Source organism: Camelina sativa, chromosome 9 (assembly GCF_030686135.1).
Source record: "Camelina sativa cultivar CO46 ecotype springtype chromosome 9, ASM3068613v1".
NCBI lineage: Eukaryota > Viridiplantae > Streptophyta > Magnoliopsida > Brassicales > Brassicaceae > Camelina > Camelina sativa.
The window spans coordinates 11,152,437-11,174,134 of record NC_141888.1 but is presented as its reverse complement, the minus strand read 5'-3'; the positions used below and the strand labels follow the sequence as shown (position 1 = coordinate 11,174,134).

The following is a 21,698-nucleotide window of genomic DNA, read 5'->3' as shown; positions in this document are numbered from 1 at the left end:
TCACATCTCCTCAGCATTGCATCCATGCCCCTTAAACTCCAAAATCACCTGTTTATGCATGAAAAGATGCAAATGCAATGCAACTAAACTCTAATGCATGATTTGGCCTAAAGCTACACAATAATGATGAAAATGGCTAGCAAAAGATGCAAAAGATGTGAATAAACTAAGGGAAAACATGGTAAAATATATGAACATCAGGAGGCTCAAATCAGGAGGTTTTTGAGGGCTCTACGTGATGAGTTGAGAGTTCACTGTAGAGGGCGGAGTTATGCTATGCGTGCAGAGCTGGTTGAGACTGCAGCAGAGATTGAGGAGGATATCCGGGCACAGTCAGTGGCGGTAGCTCCAGCAGTTCAGCCTAGTAAGGCTCAGCAGCAGGTTGGTTCTAGTAGGGGCGGTAGACATGCTCAGGGAACCAAGAGGAAGTGGGAGGCTACGCAGAAGCCGAGTGGTGCGGGTTGCTTCGGTTGTGGGAGCAAGGATCACAGGGTTGCTAGTTGTCCCAAGAGGAGTGTTCCGACGATAGGACCTCGGGTATGTTATCATTGTAGGGAAACAGGGCACATCAGGCCTTTTTGTCCCAAGTTGCAGCCGGCAGCAGTGGCAGCGTTGCAGCAGGTGCAGCCTGGAGGTCAGCAGGTGGCACGGATTGAGCAGACGCCACGTGCTTACACGACAGTAGAGACTGGTGGAACCAGTGCTGGGGCGATCACAGGTATAATTTATGGTACTTAATCTTTGTGAATTTAGTAGGGTCAGATTTTATGTTTTCCTGTGATAAAGTGTTAGGCTCTCAACACATGAGGTTTGTGTAGAGACCTTGTTGGTGGGCGGGTTTAAGTCCCAGGTTATGTTTGATTCTGGAGCTTCTCATAGCTTCATTACTCCGGAGTATGCAGAGTGTGCGGGGATCAGCGGGGATCCTGGAGAGCGTGCAGGAGTTGTCAGGGTTGCGGGAGGTGAGTTCCTGAGAGTGATTGGACGGGCTAGAGGAATTGATATTTAGATCGCAGGGGAGTCGTGGCCAGCGGATTTGCTTATCAGTCCAGTGGAGCTATATGATGTTATTCTCGGGATGGATTGGTTGCATCGGCATAGGGTGCATTTGGATTGCCATCGGGGTAGAGTGGAGTTTGAGCGTTCAGGAGGGAAGTTGGTTTTTCAGGGTATTAGACTGACTTCGGGGAGTCTCGTAATCTCAGCCATTCAGGCTGGGAAGATGATCGAGAAGGGCCGTGAGGCTTATTTGGTTACTATATCTATGCCAGAGTCAGTGGGGAAGTCTACGGTGAGCGGTATCCCGGTAGTGGAGGAGTTTGAGGATGTGTTTCAGTCTTTGCAGGGATTACCACCATCTCGGTCGGATCCTTTTACCGTTGAACTGGAACCAGGGACGATGCCGTTATCCAAGGCTCCTTACAGGATGGCTCCAGCAGAGATGGCAGAGCTGAAGAAGCAGCTAGAAGACTTATTGAGTAAGGGATTCATCCGTCCTAGTGTATCACCGTGAGGAGCGCCGATGTTGTTTGTGAAGAAGAAGGATGGGAGTTTCAGGTTGTGCATTGATTATCGGGGTTTGAACCGGGTCACTGTGAAGAACAAGTACCCTCTTCCTAGGATCGATGAGTTGTTGGATCAGTTGAGGGGTGCTACTTGGTTATCTAAGGTAGATCTGGCGTCGGGTTATCATCAGATACCGTAGATGAGGCAGATGTGAGGAAGACTGCTTTCAGGACGAGGTATGGGCACTATGAGTTTGTGGTGATGCCTTTCGGGTTGACTAACGCGCCAGCAGCGTTTATGAGATTGATGAACAGTGTGTTTCAGGAGTTTCTGGATGTGTCTGTCATCATTTTCATCGACGATATCCTGGTTTATTCTAAGAGTCCCAAAGAGCATGCAGTGCATCTGACGGCAGTTATGGAGAAGCTGCGGGAGCAGAAGTTGTTTGCTAAGTTGAGCAAGTGCAGTTTTTGGCAGCGTGAGATGGGCTTTTGGCAGCGTTAAAAACCCCATTAACCATGGTTAGTGAGAATCTTGATAAAGTTATCCATTCACCTTCTTCCAGATCGTTTAAAAAGATGTCACGATAAGGAGGACGCGTCATCACTTGAATTTTTTTACCCTACATTAAGAAATATATAAGAAACATATTTTTTTTTGAAATTTATCAAACGTAATTTATACTGTAAATTTACCTTATCATCAACTACAATCGATCTGTTGATTTGAAAAGAGGATGACAGACCTCAAACTTGCTCAGTATTTTGACGTTAATCGTCCACTCATGAATGAAAGGGTTTAGGTCATCCACATCGTAAAAATAGTCTCTCTTCCCGTTTTTTTTTAATAGGATTGGACAGAAGGTCTGCCATGTTTACAAAAGGGAAAAAAATCTTATGGTAAAACGAAACCGACGATCTTGATTTTATAAAGTTGTAAACGAAAATATATATATACATAATATTTTTATTTTTATTTTGGAATTTTTACATTTTACGATATTGTCAAAACTCAATATTTCTTTATCATTAGATAAACATGATGGTATATATATATTTGTCAGTAATCACCAATATATTTTAATATTTCCCAAATCTTTTTAGAAACTTACGATTTTTTAAAGTCTATAATATTTGTATAGATATCTCATTCAATGAATATAGGAACTATATAACCATGAACATTTTTGGAAAATATTTCTGATTTATAAAAATAACTTTAAAATAATTTTTTAGATTTCGTAAATAGGTCAATATCTCTATTTTATATTATCGCTTTAACGAATTATTAGGTTTTAGAATAGTAAAATAAAGTCCCGATTATATTTTACATCAGATAATAAAAATAAAAATATTCAAGAACTCTAAACGATTAAGATAAAATTCTTAATATTGTTAACCACTAAAAGGAACACGAAATTTATCCCAATCAATATTAGGAACAACACATTCTTTGACATCTTTCTCAATAACAACCCTAACATCTTCTAGCCTGTTACGCTCTTTAACCAAGTCGATTTGCCCCTCCAAGATATCGTTTATTAGCGAGATCTGAGCATCGATTGTTTCAAGTTGACAGATTAAGCCAACAGATTCTTCCTTTTTCTTGATATATACTCTTTCAACATATCAATGATCGAAGTGAAATGTCTCGTCGTTTCCTTTAGAACCACGTCTTTCGATTTTCGAAACGTTTGTTTAACCATGTTGATTGCTCCATCTTCCCATTCGAAATCTGACAGGAGCTCTTTCCGTTTCCTAGAACTTCGACCTTCCATCTCAAATTCTGAAAAAATATTTATGAAAAACTTTAAACTTACAAACTAAGAATTGATGAAACGAAAAAAAGTAAGTAAATATAGTTTGAGATCTTACCACAAGGATATGGATGATAATAAACTTTTTTTTTCTCTCTCTTTGTTGACAAGGGAAAACAAAAGGTCACAATATTAATATAAAGACGTAGAATGCTTAAATATTAGTTCTAAGAGCGGTGAAGGTTCTCATATTGGCGTCTAATAAGGCCAGGCCCATATAGGTTATTAACCAAGTAAAACATTTGTTCCTCTTCGTCAAAATTTAGAATAAATTTTAATTAGAATCAAGTGAGACTACTTGTAAAGATATTTTATTTTAGTAAAATACTTAATGAAATTAATAATAATCAATCCAAACATAATTAAATAAATAAAAACGAATATTCATGTCCAAAGTTTCAACAAACTATAGCTTGCTGCTTGAACCATATAATCAATCTTCATCTTCATTGTCTTCATCACTGGAATCAACGTCTAGCCAGCGTCTGTAAAAATTGAATAATTCAGGATTAAACTTCCCACATAATTTTGTTTATACTATTTTTTCAATTTATTAAATTAATGAAACTACAGCATATCGCCAGTATTAATTCCAGCCACTTCATCTTCAAGAATGACCTTTGAGCATCGTAACTGAGACATTAGACATTGCATACCTAGCAAAGTAGAATTTAAGTAAAAAAATGATATTTTTGAGTGGTATATGAGACTAAATATTGAACAGTACCTTCGTAAACAGAGATCCTCCAAAACAGAAGAGTACACATTATTGGTTGATTAGCATAGGTAGGGGAAGAAACAATTTTTTCCACTTCTCAAGAAATGCAGTACAAACTGAACCAACAGCAACACATTCAATCTCTTGGCCACTTTCAGAAAAAATTTGATTGTGTATAATTTAATCAAGAACTGTTTAAAATAATAATTGTATGTATTTTCAATGTTATAGAAAGTTTAGAAAAATCTCTTACTTGTGTTCTGTAACATCCGCGAACCAAAAATGGGTTTTTGGGGATGGGTGTCGATGGACACCAAGGTGGTGTCGGTCGACACCACTAATTCTGGTTCGACCAGATTGTTTTAATCGTCGATTTGGACCGGTTTGGTTTAAGGAAACCATTGAACCGAGTCTTAAAAGGAAGAAAAACGACCTAGGTCGTGGTTTTGTTGTTCTCTCGCTGTTTTCATTTGAGGAAGAGAAAAAGAGAGAAAACAAGTGTTCTTGAGTTTTTGAATGAGATTGGGAGATTTCTTGGCTGTTCTTGAGAGATTGGAGGCTGGGAAGGTGCTAGAAGCTTGCTAGGAGTGAGGGATTCGTTGCTCTTGGCCTGAATCTTCTTGTATTTGAGGTGAGTGCTTGACCATGGTTGATCTAAGCATGAGATCTCTTGGGTTTGAGTGATTTGCTTGTTGCTTGTGGTGTTTGGTTGCTTGGGTTCGTTGTTTTCATGTTTCTTATAGGTTTCCGAGGTGTTTGGGTGAATTTGAGGCGGTTTCGAGTTGTATTGAGACGAAGGTTCGTGATTTCGCGTCGTGCAGTTCGTGGTTGCAGTGGAGCATCGATCGACACCTCGTGGCATCGGTCGACACCCTTCTCGTGAGGCATCGATCGGCGCCATGTTGTGGGCATCGATCGGCACCAGGTCTTGAGGCATCGATCGGCACCTATGTAGCATCGGTCGACACTTGTTTAATTCCGTGACTCGTTTTCCTGGTTTGATGTATTGTTGTGTGTTTACTTGTTGCTTGAACGTGAGGGTCTTAAATGCTTGTGTGTATAACCTAGTAGATGGGAGGATGGCCTCACTAAGTATTTATGATAATACTTACGCATCTCAATTGTTGTTTGTGGTGTGCAGGTAAAGGCAAAGTGTGATCGTGGAATCAAAGGCAATGAAGAGGAGGATGTTCTAGGGACTCGATTGATTGTTTATCTGGCATTGTTAGGTTGCTAGAGTGGAGTCTTAGAACATTGTTTAGGATTGCTGGTTAATTGATTTATGCTGTTTGGATCATTAGATTGAGATTGGAATCAATACTGGATATTATTTTATTGATTATTGGTTATTGGTTTATTAGATATTTATTGGTTGTTATTTCCGCTGTTGATTGTGAATGTGGTTAGGTGGCTAGTGGATATGAGACCACTAGTTGTAGTTATTAATATATATATTTATTATTATTTATTAAAAAAAAAAGGTCGGTTGTTTCATGTTCAAGGATAGTGAATGTCACAACTTCATTCTCTGAAATGTAGCTATTTTGATGGTCAAGGAAATCAATTGTCTGCGGCTCATTTAATTTACATGTACCACCATTCCTAAGGCATCTAACATAAAAGATAATTTCAATTAAAAAAAAATATAGAATAAATAAGGATGGTTTTATTAAGATGACTTGAGTATAATAACTTACCTACACAACGGTTCTTCTCGTCAGGCGTCGAATTATGCATTTTCAATGCATCATACATAAGAATAAAATTGTCAGAACTTCGGGGATTTATTGGAATCATTTTTGTTTTATCCTGGATCAGGATCTCAAACGGATGGTTTGAGTTTCGGAATGATTGTTGACCTTCAATCACTAAAAATCCAGAATTCTCGGACCAGTCTCCTTCATTGATCTTTCCATAGTAACAGTCTACATAAAGTCCCGCATCTATCTTGGCATCAATCCTATTTCCCTATAATATAAACATAATATAACATTTCATTGATTTATTTTTGTTGTATATCTCATTTGATATTTGAAAAAAAAAATAACAGCAACATGGGATGAGGTATAATATTTACCCTTTCGTCTACCAAAATCAAACTTTGATAAAAAAGCTTTCCTTAAATAAAATGAGGTGACCATTCTTGAAGTATTTTCACAGCAACTTTCGGGTTACGTAAAGTAAGATTCACATCATTCAAGTACAGCACCATCCCGATTGCCCTTTTTTTGCGTGTATTTAGAAGCAAGAAAAAGTTTCTGAGAGAAGTTTCAAATATTTCAATATTTTTTGTTGTAGTTCATATATTCATAAACAAAAGAAGATAAGGATTATAACAATCAGAGATACAAATTTGTGTGGATTGTATTAAAACACGTGGTCTACACAGGGAAAGCTGCACGAGTATCTGTTCGATAAGAATGAACAATGTTTTCGTATTTTCAAAATACTTTATTTTAAAAAAATTAAATTGGACGGTTGAAACTATAAATTTCAGATTGCAGGTCTAACTTTAAATTTTTTTTCAACTTGTATGTTGACATCTTTTAATTACCATGCATTGGGCTGTCGTTTCTTTGTTAAGATTTTTGTTGAAACTTTATTGGAAACCTAAAAGTCTTTCTCTTCAAATTTTTTTGTAAGTATTTTATATGTAGCCATTTTTCAAATTTTTGTTTAAAGGAAACATTTATGGTTAATTTAACCATATATCGTTATACGTAAATAAACTAAAACTTTCATTTATATTAAAGCAAGAAATTTTAAAAATCCATTTACTATTTAAATATAAAATAATTAAATCCCCATAAAATCCCTAATAAGCCATAAAAATGAGGAAATCAGTCTTCTATTTGCGAGTCCTCTTCCTTGGTCTCCTATAACTCAATAAAGTAGAACATGAAAGAAGTTTAGAAATAAATTTCGTTTTCATCTAATATATAGCATGAACAGAGATGATACTCTTACAATTCTATCATTTTTGCAACATCTGAATTTTGCGGATTGAGTGTTATTCGCGTACAAACCGTAGAAGATATACTTCTTTTTCCTGCAAAGTTATAACATAATTTATTCTTTTAATACACGATCAACAAAACTGTGCAATAAATATAATCAAATTAAATGTATACCTTGGAAGTCTTCAATAACACCCCATCGAATAACACAAATTAAACAATCACCCCGGAAAGATTTGAAAGCATCATAAAATTTTGCAGCCGTTGTTTCGAATAATTCACACTTTATTAGGGTTCCACTAAAGTTTCAAGAATTAAAACTGTATGTTTCAATATAATGGCTCATGATTATGATTATGTATAATATATATATATATAATATATATGAGAATTATAATTTACCTGAAATCACAAAGATCAAAAGAGATTTTGTGGTTAATTGAGTAATCCTCTGCTCTATTATTTATTTTAAGATTTTCTTCAGTACTTTGCAGCTCATCGTCCTGTTCATCCTCCTCTAAATCTTGGACATAATTATCGTCATTATGATCATTGTTACCACTATTATCTGATTGGTATTCGCCCTCATCATCAGTTTCTTCTTCAGTATCATCCTCTTCTTCATCATTGTATCATAACTAACATCATCTTCCTCATCGCTTCCTTCTTGTATATAATCATCATCGTCCTGATCTCCAACATCACTATCATCATCAGATTCTTCAAAGATTGTGCAATCTGATTCAGAGTGATCATGATAAGAAATTTTTTCTTTTTATCTGAACCGTATCGAGTACAGTACTTAAATAACATACGGATATTATCACTTTGTGTTACGTCTACATGTTTCTTATTATTTTCCAACCTCTTGATTTCCTCTTTTTGCTGCAATTTTCTGAAATTACAACTGAATTTGCCAACATTGACAACCTCGCCAATGACGTCTATATAAAATTTAAATTAGTTCAAATACAAAGAATTTTACAATTAATAATTGAAATTAATTTTAAAAGAACTAAAATAATTCCTCACTGACTAAGTAATCTTCACATTGGGTATCATCATGAATGAGTTTGAAATCGACAAAATCATAGAAATCTTCCCCTTCAACAATTGAATTCTCTTTGATCTTGGTATTGTACAAAATAACAATTTTGTAACGATGTTTAGTAGCTAAACATGAATAATTTTGTTCAACAACCTTAAAGTCTTCGAAATCAAGCCAATCACCAACCTTGAACTTTGAGACAAAACGATCATAAACATCTCCACGAAAGGAGCATTGGACCTTTACACCATAATAAAACATAGAATTAACAATTGTCTCATAATATAATTTTATATGTCAAAACAATATTCTCAAAACATGGTAATATAACTTTAAGGTATAATTGCATATACGCTTTATTTTTGAAATATATAATGAGCTAGGGAATAGTATAAGCTAAAAAACCTTAATATCAGATTAAACCATATCCAAACTTGGACCTTTCTCTTCCCACAGACACAAAAACTTCACACGAATTTTCCATTCGTATTTTGAATAATTCAATCGCGAAACATCATCGAAAAGGCTATACCTAACCATAATTTTTTTGTTTCTTATTTCTTCTTTGATTTAGGTTAAAAGTCAAAAAGAGTTGAATAGACGTAATTTAATAAATATATTATTTACATTTTTTTGTAAGTGATATTTAAGAATATATGTTTAGCAAATCATTTAACTAATTTGTATAGATCTCAAGACATAATATCTCTACACTTCCCTTTAGTTTAGAGATAAATTGTAAACTTCTTAATGTTTATCATTACGGCTTTTAATGCTTATTTTACGTTTTCTATTTTTACATTAATCGTGATAATACAACGTATTCTATTCTGTTTTGAATATAGAATACTTCTTTAATTTATCCACCATACTTTACATACCGTAAAATAAATAATTTTTAATATTTTATGATAACATTTATAACTATTATTTTAAATTAACGACCTTACCATTAACTTAACAATAATCTTCAAAATTTAGAACATAATTGTTATCACATTTTTTTTAAAAATAATAGTTATCAATATAGCAATTCATTAATTTATTCAAATTTTGATAATGATCAAGAACTTTAGTATCCGTTCGATTGTATTGTTAATAATTGTATTCCACGATTTTTATTTTTGGTCGATATTAAAAAAATACCAGATTTTCATTAATAAAATAATTAAAACTTTCAAAACATTTCACTTTCATAAAATATTAATCCATCTAAAAAAATATCAAAAAAACAATAGTTATAAGATCTCAGAACATTCATCCTATTATTCTCTAATTTTCGTTCTTCTCCTCTCTTCACGCCAGAATATTTGCTACGACACCAATCATTTCTTCTTCCATATGCAGTCTATTTTTTAAAAAATAACAATGTCATATATTAGATCTAATAGAAAAAAACTAATGAGAATATATTTAGATAATTACCGTGTATCTTAAATGGAAAGGAAACGGCTTAGATTCTTTGCGATTAATAGCTTCTCTGCATATAACACCAAAAATTAGGGATAGAGTTAAAGAGATTGATCATAAACGATAGTATCATTTTGTTATTAAAGTATTAGTATCAGGATGACTTTTAAACATAAATTGTTACCATGTTAATACCAAAATAAGGAATTAGTAACAAATGTTGTAACATGTTTTAAACAAAGAATTAGGGTAAAGTCTGCTTTTTTAACATAAACCACTACCGAGAAATAGCCGAAAGACATTGTATTGCTAACTCTGATCTTTAATATATTGATGAATCAAACTAATGATGTTATATCTGAGAAAAAAAGAGAAGATAATTTTAAACAATAACAAAATAATTTATTTAAGAATATACCATAAATGTTGGGATATTATTAGCACCATCCATAGTCGTTCTGAAACAATAATCAATAACTATAAATATTAATATGATTTTCTGAATCAGATATATAATATTAATAATCTTTCTTATAAAAATTAAAACAAACCTGTTTTTCACCATACGATCATCAGTAGAATCATCTAAATAATGTTTTAATTTTAATCATCAGTTTTTTTTAATAAAGCATTAGAAATAGTTATAAATATTAACAAAAGAATTTTAAATTTAACAACATACCTGTTATCAACGATGAAGATGCAGAATTCAAATAAAAATGTTCAATAGTCATCGCCACCTCTACCTATTGATTTATGTTTATTTATTAGAGCTACAAACACATGAATAAAATTCAATAACGATGATAGAATAATTTACTATTTAAATTACCAAACATATCTCATTAATATCAGCATCTTCAGAAGCTTTCCTGCAACTATAAACATGAGCCTTTTAATTTAGCATCATCAAGATATAAAGAATTAAGTTTTACGTATAACAAAAAATAAAATACCTAGATCTTTTGTACGGGAACATAGAACTAAGATCACGACCATCTACTAACTCACCTGAAACATAAGAATTAGTATAATTAGTTTTTACAAAACTTTAAATAAATCAAGAAACATATACAATATAATTCTTCGTATTTGTGTTCTAACCATACATAAAGTTTTGGTAATGATGGAACTCGCGTTCCAAACAAATACTACAGAAAGAGGATATGAATCATTAGAACACGAACACGAATATGAAGAACAATATGAAGGATCATCAGGAATATAATACATATATAATTTCAAGAACATGAGAGAATTTTAGGGTGTTTTTTAAAAAAAAGATTTTAAACTATGGAGAATGGTTAGGGTTGTACCTATTTATATATTAGTTAACAACCTATAATTTTAGGGTTTCGAATAGGTCGGTATATTTTGATTGGGTTTTATATAAAGCCTATTATTTTATGTTTTAGGGTTTTTTAATTTATAAAATTACGTTTTGACGATTATATAGATTAAATACTTTAAAAATTTAAACTTTTATAATTTTCTTAATTAATTTGAAGGGTAAAAAGGTCCAGTTTTGAATCTCATTAATGGCAAATTAGTAATCTTAAGTCTGAGAATGAATGTGGTGCGTTTCAGCAACCTAAATAGAGAAGAAAAGCTTGTCCGAAAATTTTTTAGGGGCAATTTTCATTAAGGGTAAACGACGTCAATTTATGTGAGATTGGCTGTGTGCTCTCTCGACTTCTCTTTTAATATATTAGATAATTAAATCCTACCAGTGGGTTGCCTCCCACTAAGCGCTTGTTGAGTCATTAGCTTGACTTGGCAGCGGATTAGGCAGAAGGTGCATCATCCAAACGCACAATGTTTCCATCTAGGATCCTGGCTTCAGCCCAATAGTGTTTCACCATCTATCCATTGACAGTAAACTTCTCTCCCTTGGAATTAAACAGCACAATAGCTCCATAGGCGCGGACTTCTTGGATGGTGAATGGTCCGGACCAGCGAGAACGAAGCTTTCCTGGAAACAGCTTCAAGCGAGAGTTGTACAGAAGTACCTGATCATTAGGCTCAAAATTTCTGGAGATGATCTTCTTATCATGATAAGCCTTGGTTCTCTCCTTGTATAGCTTAGAGTTCTCAAATGCATGATGTCTAAACTCATCCAACTCATTCAGCTGAACCAACCTTCTCTCTGAAGCTGTCTTGGCATAAAAATTCAGCAATTTAACAGCCCAGGCTGCCTTGTGCTCTATCTCCACTGGAAGATGACATGCTTTTCCATAAAGGAGATGAAAAGGAGTAGTGCCAAGTGGTGTCTTATATGCAGTCCGATATTCCCAAAAGTGCATCATCTAGATTTGCAGCCCAATCCTTTCTTGTAACACCCACTGTCTTCTCAAGGATTTCCTTGATTTGGCGGTTGGAAACCTCAACTTGACCGCTAGTTTAGGGATGATATGGAGTGGCTACTCTATGTTGAACTCCATACTTCTTCAGCAACTTATCAAACACTTTATTGATAAAGTGTTTACCTCCATCACTGATAACAATCATAGGCACTCAAAACCGTGGAAAGATAATGGTCTTAAACAGCTTAAGAACCACAGCAGAATCATTCTTTGGACTTGCAATAACTTCTACCCACTTGGAGACATTGTCAACAGCTACAAGGATGTACTTGTTCTTGTAAGAAGAAGGGAATGGTCCCATAAAATCAATGCCCCAGCAATCAAAATCTTCAACCTCAAGGATGAAATTTTGTGGCATCTCATGTCTCTTACTAATCTGTCCTCTTCTATGACAAGCATCACATCTACACACAAACTCATGAGCATCCTTAAACATTGTTGGCCACCAAAATCCTGCTTGAAGAACTTTGGACACTGTCTTGAAGGTAGCAAAGTGTCCAGCATAATCTGATCTATGGCAATGAAATAACACATTAGGAACCTCAGTCTCAGCTAGACACCTCCTGTAGACTCCATCTGAACAATGCTTATACAAGTATGGCTCATCCCAATAGTATCTTCTAAGCTCTCTCAAGAATTTCTTCTTAGCATATCATGTAAACTTGTCTGGTTCCACCTCTGCAGCAAGGTAATTCGCGATATCAGCATACCACGGTTGATCAGAAGTAGTTACAGCAGCCACGTCGTCGTCAAACTTGTAACCCGAAGGTTCCTGAACCATGCGTCGATCAATGCTTGATGATGCATCGATCGACGCAATCGCCAAGTCCTGTTCGTATCGAGATGCAGCATCGATCGATGCACCAGCTGTGTTGATCGATGCATTGCCAAGAGTCTGCAAATCTTCATGAGACAAAGTAGATTGAGAACCAACATTCTTGTCCTTAACCTCAATGTCAAACTCTTGAAGAAGAAGAATCCATCTTAGTAACCTTGGTTTGGCATCCTTTTTCTGCATCAAGTATTTGAGTGCAGCATAGTCTGTGTGAACTATTACCTTTGACCCAACCAAGTAAGAGCGAAACTTCTCCAAAGCAAACACTACTGCTAGCAGCTCCTTCTCTGTTGTTGCATAATTCCTTTGAGCATCATCAAGTGTTCTACTAGCATAGTAAATAACATGAAGTTTCTTATCCTTCATATGTCCTAGCACTGCTCCCACTGCAAAATCATTGGCATCACACCTTACCTCAAAAGGTAAATCCCAGTCTGGTGGTTGAATAATAGGAGCACTCACAAGCTCTTTCTTAATCCGTTCAAAAGCGAAACGACATTCATCAGTAAACTCAAACTTGACATCCTTGCATAGTATAGCTGAAAGTGGCCTGGATATCTTACTGAAATCCTTGATGAACCGTCTGTAGAAACCAGCATGTCCAAGAAAACTCCTTACCAACTTCACACTATCTGGTGGTTGAAGACATGTCATCACTTCTATCTTAGCGCAGTCTACTTCAATACCAGCCTCTGAAACTCTGTGACCAAGCACTATACCATCTCCAACCATAAAATGGCATTTCTCCCAAGTGCTTCTCCTCACATCTAGCTAGCACTTTGCAGAGAAAAATCATCCATGAAAACCTCCATGTAATCTTCAATCATGTCTGTAAAGATGGACATCATACATCTCTGAAATATTGCAGGAGCATTACAGAGACCAAAAGGCATTCTGCGATATGCAAAAGTACCATATGGACAAGTGAAGGTTGTCTTCTCCTGGTCATCGGGATGAATCGGAATCTGGAAAACCCCGGAGTAACCATCCAAAAAGCAGTAGTATGGATGGTTAGCTAACCTCTCAAGCATCTGATCAATGAAGGGTAGCGGAAAATGATCTTTGCTTGTTGCGGCATTCAGCTTTCTGTAATCAATGCACATCTAGTGTCTGGTAATAGTCCGTATCGGAATCAGCTCATTCTTGTCATTCTTCACCACTGTAACTCCACCCTTCTTAGGAACAACATGAACCGGACTAACCCATTTGCTGTTAGAAATTGGGTAGATAATCCCGGCATTCAGAAATTTCATGATCTCCTTCTTAAAAACATCTTGCAGATTCGGATTTAGCCTCCTCTGATGCTCAATAGATGTCTTAGCTCCTTCCTCAAGATGAATCCTATGCATGCACAAGTCCGGAGAAATCCCTGCAATATCATCAAGAGAATAGCCAAGAGCCTTGCGAAATTTGCGCAGCTTGCTTAGCAATAAAGTGAGCTCTGCATTGTTTAAGGAAGCATTAACAATAACAGGATAAGAAGAATTCTCACCTAGAAATGCATACCGTAAACCTGCAGGAAGTGGCTTGAGATCCAGCTTTGGAGTTTTCTCAAGGCTCCAATCTGATAGTTTCTCAGCTTGTGAAGAAGTACCAACCAATTCCTCTTGTGCAACCAACTTCTTCACTTGCTCATTAGCATCTAGTAACTTGACATACCCAGCAGCAATGTCATCTAAATGCTCAGCTTCTTCAGTAGAAGCAACCAATGCTCTCTCAAGAGGATCTTCAGGATGCAGCTCCTTGAAAATCTCTTCAGCAAGATTAGATAATGTATCCACATAAAAAGTTTGACCATCTATTGTTGGCCTCTTAACCAGCTTATCCATGTCAAAACGCATCTGCAAGTCTCCAACATTATGGCCAATCTGTCCTTTCTTGACATCAATAATAGCTCCAGCAGTGGCTAAGAATGATCTTCCCAAGATTAGAGAATCCATAGGCTCTTCTTCATACTTCAAGACCACAAAATTAGTAGGTATCAAACAATCACCAATCTTAATTGGAACATCTTCAAGGATACCATCAGGAATGCGAAATGAACGGTCAGCAAGTATAAGAGTAATCTTGGTGGGTTGGAAATCTGTCATCCCAAGGTTGAGTGCTACTGATCTAGGCATTAACTTGACACTGGAACCAAGATCACACAAAGATCTAGCAAACCTCTCATTGAAGATTGTACAATCAAGAACAAAGCTACCTGGATCAGGAAGTTTTTCTGGGATCTTGTTCTGAATGATGGCACTGACTTTGGCTGAAATCATCATCACTACTTGCTCAGCATTCAAATCCTTGGTTACCATTCTCTTGACATATCTCCTAAGCATTGGAGAAGTCTTAACTGCATCAATCAATGGCAACTCAATAACAAGCTTATCCGTCATAGCCTTGCACTTAGCATCATCTATCTCCTGCTTAGACTTCCTTGGGTTCTTGGGAAAAGGAACTCTAGGCTTGTACACTCTCTCAGCAACTGGAATCGGAGCTTTCGTAAGCTCCTTCTTGGTCTCGACGTTGCATCGGTCGATGCTTGTGTTGCATCGGTCGATGCTATCTCGCAAAGTCAACTCTTCTACGAATACCGAGGGTTGCGTTGATCGATGCTTAGCAGCTGCATCGGTCGATGCTGGTTCCGGATCGTCAAACTCATCATCCTCATCGATCAGGTCCTGCAATTCTTGGGATATCTGCTTCTGCTCAGCTTCAGACTATAACTACTTACCTCCTTAAGGTCACAACATTACAGGAGTGCTTAGGGTCGGATTCAGTTCTTGATGGTAAGTATCCTTCTTGTCTCTTCACAGCTCCAGCAGTTTGTGCAACTTGGCTCTCCAGCTTCTTAACTTGAACATTCAATGAATCAAACTTGCCAGTAAGCTCAGTGTAGACATTGTCAATCTTCCCATTGAATGTCACTGTCAACTGCTCTTGTCCCTGAAGAATCTGCTCAAGCATTGCTTCCATCCTACTTTTAGTTGTCTTAGGAGGAGGAGATTGGTAAGAGGAGTTGCCATAGGTCCTGGTGTATCCACTTTTCTGCTGCTTCTGATAATCTTGCTTAGGAATGTAGCCTGTAGAATTAGACTGATAGTTGTTGTGCTGGTTGTTTCCACTGAAAGACCTGTTGCCTTGCTGATTTCCAAACTTTTGTCCTTGAATACCATACACAAAGTTGCCATCTTCTTCTACATTCTGCTGCTCTGGTTCAAATATCTCAACATCTTCTGCAAAATGGACTGACTTCTTTCCAACAAGAAGGTTATGCACTGTATCCAACTTGGCATTCACTGTAGCAAACTGGTTTGAATCATACCCTTCATGTGCCCTTCTCCGCTCCAAGTCTGCATTCTTAGTACTATTGTTGGATCCTAGCCTTTCTATCAACTTTTCTGCCTCATCTGGGTACCTTGTCTTGAAGTTCCCATCACTAGCATCATCCAAAGCCATCTGATATCTCCAGTCAATCCCGCTAAAAAAGATACTAATCAGCTGTACCTCTGAGAACCCATGTGTGACAACCCGTCCCGTTGACCCCACTAGCCCACCGCTAGCTTGCCCCCATAGGCCCGAAGCTGGCCCTGCAGGGCATCGATCCTAACCCCTCACTGGGCAAATGGAACTATTCATCCAAATCCACAGTAGGTTATTGGTGCGCCAGGCGTTACTCGAACCCTGGTCCCCACCCTTTAACAACCTTCCCACATGACAAGTTGCCACCAATTGACCACCAAATTAAAACAACCGGACCCGTTTTTTTTTTTAAATAAGTACAATACATAATTAAGCATCTCATACTAATTAATTAAACCACCCAAACCACAATTCCTCATTAAACCGATAACAACCAATATGCACAGCGGAAACATACCAACATACAGAACCAACACATCATCAATGCAATAACATTCCTAAGCATTCTATCCATCAACCTAGCATAACTCTATCCAAGGTTCCAACATAAACAATATAACCAAGTCCAACAACACACAACCGAGACCCTAGATCATCCTCCTCCTCATTGCCATGATTCCACACTACACAATACCTGCACCACAAACACAATGAGATGCGTGAGTATTACCAGAAATACCCAGTGAGACGATCCTCCCATCTACGAGCTATACACACAAGCAAATCAAGAGTACAACCACAAATAAAACATAACAAACCAGACATTGAAGAGAACATACAATAACACATTCATCACACCTACACAACTTCACACAAAACAAGTTATACAACCCAATCGCTTAGATAAGCTCATGGTCACGCACTCACCTTATCAAACTGATTATAACAACGAATATAACCAGTTGAGACTCTCCTAACGTCTGAAACAGCCCAGCAATTCCCTACAACAAGCCACACAACCAAAAACGACTTATAGCGAAACTGGACTGAAACATTAGAAAAGAACAGTCTTAAAGACGAAACCCTAAAATAAAAACCAACCGTTAACTATCAAATCCCTCCGGTAAAAAGCTAGTCCGAGACGTCACGAAGCATCCCACAAAATCTCGTGCCGATCCGAAACCAGACGAGACCACGATCTCAGTTATAATCCCGATGGTTCCAACTCGCGTCTGAGAAAACGTGTCTCACGAAACTGCACATAACTCATCGAGTTTAAATCCAAATCCACTTCTGTAAAAAGGAGAACGACGATGAAAGGCTTGAGAATAATAATACCAAATTTCGTTACCTTTGACAACGATTTGATATATCGAAATTGTTTCTTCCCAAACCCTAACGATTCTGCTCCTTCTCCTTTAATCTCCTTCACACCACAATAGGTTCTCTCCTCTCTCTATATCTCTTTCTTCCTCTCAACACAAGTATTGAATAGCAGCCACGACCAAATAGAGAGAAAAGGCGTCCATATAATTATAAATACATCACTTAGGGTTTTCCAAAACTGGCTCTAAACCGGGTGAACTTAAACCAAACCGTGCAATTTCATGATTTCACATAAATTGATCGGTTCTTCCACTTTTCTTTGGGACACGGGTGTTACAATTCTTCCCCTCTAACAAAAGATTCGTCCTCGAATCTGAGAACATTGTCCCTCCACCAAGGACCTCCGTGCAACCGTCACTACGGCCCGCACATTCCCCGACCGGACTGAATACCGTCAGTAAAGGTTTTCCGTGCAACTGTCGCAACAGCCCGCACATCCATATGACCCAACGGTCCACATAACCCTGGCCCCACTAGTCAAGACAACCCAAAACACGAGATCAATCCCGACCTCCGAGGTCTACATCCAGTCACTACGCTCATAACCACGTTCTAGACATTGTTTGCTCTCTCACTCATACATTCTTAGGTCGCAACCTTCGAACTGCACCGCCTGCACTCTCAGACCGTCGTCCTCGAGCCATACTGTCTCACTCTCGGATAGTCACCCTCAAGATCTCGGTACCAGGGGAACTACTCATCCCCTCCGGGGAACTAATCATCCCCTAGGAGAACTAATCATCTCCTCTGCCGCCCTCAGGGTCGCAACCCGTCAAGCCCGCGGTGCACCAGGGGAACTAATCATCCCCTCAGGAGAACTAATCATCTCCATAGGAGAACTAATCATCTCCTCTGAAGAACTAATCATCTCCACGTGAGCAAACAAGTCCTAACGTCAATAAGCATCTCCCGACGGGAACTACCTCATGTGATTCACGTAAAACATCGCAATGCTCTACCAATCACCATATTCTCTCACCAGAATATCACCACCACCATGACCACTCTTCAGGCCAACTCAAAACATCTCAACCATTTGGGTGTTTGCACACGCCCTTTCCATAAATAGACAAGTTCTAACTATTCATAGAACTTTCTATTTATTTGCAATCACACTTTCCATAAATAGGCAAGCTTTAACTATTCATAAAACTTCTCATTTTTAGAACCCGCACATTTCGTAGCACCCTGACATCACCAATCAAAAATCCATGAGAACTGATCATCTAATCTGTGACCACTCTTCAGGTCAACCTCTAAACATTCCCGCCACTCCAGGCATTCCACATCCCCTTTCCAAAAATAGTCAAGTCCTATCTATTCATAGAACTTTCTATTTATGGAAACTTCCCTTTTCTGGAACTTTTTATTTTTCCTTTGCAACGACACTTTCCATAAACAGCAAAGCTCTATCTCCCTAAACACTTTCCATATTTAGAAACTTTCTATTTATGGAAACTTCCCACTCCTAGAATCACATAATCCCTTAACCCATCCCTCGTCAAAATTTCATAAGAACTAATCATCTTATTAAATCTGCAATAAGGTCATCTCGGTCTGAGCAAAACCTGTTACCACACTCACAGAACCTGCTGGACCTCCAACAACACCAGTAAGCACATCGGCCACAGAATGTCTCAGAAGACCGCCACACACGGGCACACATTAACTCAAAATTCCGCCACAAAGGCCACACAAGCCCCTCCAAGGCACACACCGCTAAAAATTGACAAATTCTAACTTCCATAAAACTTTCCATTTTTAAAACTTCCCTCTTTTGGAACTTTCTACTTATAGTAAATTCAATTTCGGGAAACTTCTCTCAACACCACCGCTTCACGAAAATTCGGACTCCGAACACCACCTCATGTCCTCATCTTGTTAAATAGTGGCACTCCAGCCACTCTAGGCGAAGTAAGTCTCCAACTTAACTTCTTGGAAATCCCTTTCCAACACATCCACTTTCACAAATCACCGCCAACGGTATTTCCCGATATCGGCGTGATCCACCAATTTCCAACAACTTGTCAATAGCCAACTGCACCTCCCGTACAGAAGCTAAAAACACTACACAACTAACAACACATAAAACAACTTACAGTGGAATCTCATTGAAGGCTCGAAGAGGATGATACTAGGACTCCATACCACATACAAATTGACTAACTACTCATAATCAATTCCATCACACATCATCATGCATCAAACAATAGGAAGATAATTCAACCAATTAAATTCCTAAACTGCTCTAAACCATCCATTTAACCATCCTAGAACCGTAAGGGCTCTGATACCAAATTAAAACAACCGGACCCGTTTTTTTTAAAAATAAGTACAATACATAATTAAGCATCTCATACTACTTAATTAAACCACCCAAACCACAATTCCTCATTATACCGATAACAACCAATATGCACAGCGGAAACATACCAACATACAGAACCAACACATCATCAATGCAATAACATTCCTAAGCATTCTATCCATCAACCTAGCATAACTCTATCCAAGGTTCCAACATAAACAATATAACCAAGTCCAACAACACACAACCGAGACCCTAGATCATCCTCCTCCTCATCGCCATGATTCCACACTACACAATACCTGCACCATAAACACAATGAGATGCGTGAGTATTACCAGAAATACCCAGTGAGACGATTCTCCCATCTACGAGCTATACACACAAGCAAATCAAGAGTACAACCACAAATAAAACATAACAAACCAGACATTGAACAGAACATCCAATAACACATTCATCACACCTACACAACTTCACACAAAACAAGTTATAAAACCCAATCGCTTAGATAAGCTCATGGTCACGCACTCACCTTATCAAACTGATTATAACAACGAATATAACCAGTTGAGACTCTCCTAACGTCTGAAACAGCCCAGCAATTCCCTACAACAAGCCACACAACCAAAAACGACTTATAGTGAAACTAGACAGAAACATTAGAAAAGAACAGTCTTAAAGACGAAACCCTAAAATAAAAACCAACCGTTAACTATCAAATCCCTCCGGTGAAAAGCTAGTCCGAGACGTCACAAAGCATCCCACAAAATCTTGTGCCGATCAGAAACCAGACGAGACCACGATCTCAGTTATAATCCCCGATGGTTCCAACTCGCGTCTGATAAAACGTGTCTCACGAAACTGCACATAACTCATCGAGTTTAAATCCAAATCCACTTCTGTAAAAAGGAGAACGACGAAGAAAGGCTTGAGAATAAAACTACCAAATTTCGTTACCTTTGACAACGATTTGATATATCGAAACTGTTTCTTCCCAAACCCTAACGATTCTGCTCCTTCTCCTTTAATCTCCTTCACACCACAATAGGCTCTCTCCTCTCTCTATATCTCTTTCTTCCTCTCAACACAAGTATTGAATAGCAGCCACGACCAAATAGAGAGAAAAGGCGTCTATATAATTATAAATACATCACTTAGGGTTTCCCAAAACTGGCTCTAAACCGGCTGAACTTAAACCAAACCGTGCAATTTCATGATTTCACATAAATTGATCGGTTCTTCCACTTTTCTTTGGGACACGGGTGTTACACCATGATGCGGACAATCTCTCTGGTATGCTTTGAACCTTACCCAAGCAGCTTTGTAAGATTCAGCAGGTCCTTGTCTAAAGGTGGAGAGCTTGATCCTCAGCTCATCAGACATCGCATCATCATAGAAATAATTCAATAACGCCACCTTGAGGTCATGCCAGGTTGTTAGAGATCCTGGTTTGAGTTGTCTTAGCCAATGAGAAGCTTCCCCAACAAAAGAGTAGGGGAAAAGCTTGCAGTAGAGATAGTCCTCAGTGACTCCATTAGCCTTGATGCTTGTAACTATGTCCTCGAAGTGCTCAATGTGGTCTAGAGGCTTCTCATGTGGCAAATTCTGGAATGGTCTCTGGCCAACAAGAGCAAAGTAGGCAGGCTTCAGTTCAAAATCATTCCTTGGGAATGGAGGAGGAACAATTGCGGAGTGGTTCTCATAGAACAAATCTGGCCTGTTGAAGTCCGCAAGAGTCTTGACAAGCTCTCCATTGTTATCCCGTCTAGGCTGAAGGTTCTCTGCATCGGCTCTGACATTGCATCGATCGACGCCAGCATTGCATCGATCGATGCCATCGTTGCGTCGGTCAACGCAACCTGCATTCTCACCGACCTCGACGAGTTCTTCCTAATTAACCCGTCCATCAGCATCAAGTTTTTGGCCTTGTTCGTTGGGCATATGACCCCTTGATCCCTCAAAATTCCAGCCGCATCAGGTCTCAGTATGATTGTTTT

The 21,698-nt window shown here is 37.8% G+C and overlaps 1 non-coding gene across 1 annotated transcript; it reads left to right on the top strand.

Annotated features, from left to right (window-relative positions):
- The first annotated feature begins 20,968 nt into the window (after window positions 1–20,968).
- On the top strand, window positions 20,969–21,075 carry LOC147938072 (small nucleolar RNA R71). Its single transcript, XR_015567686.1, has one exon. It is a non-coding gene; the product is annotated as a small nucleolar RNA R71 (small nucleolar RNA).
- Window positions 21,076–21,698: the final 623 nt, after the last annotated feature.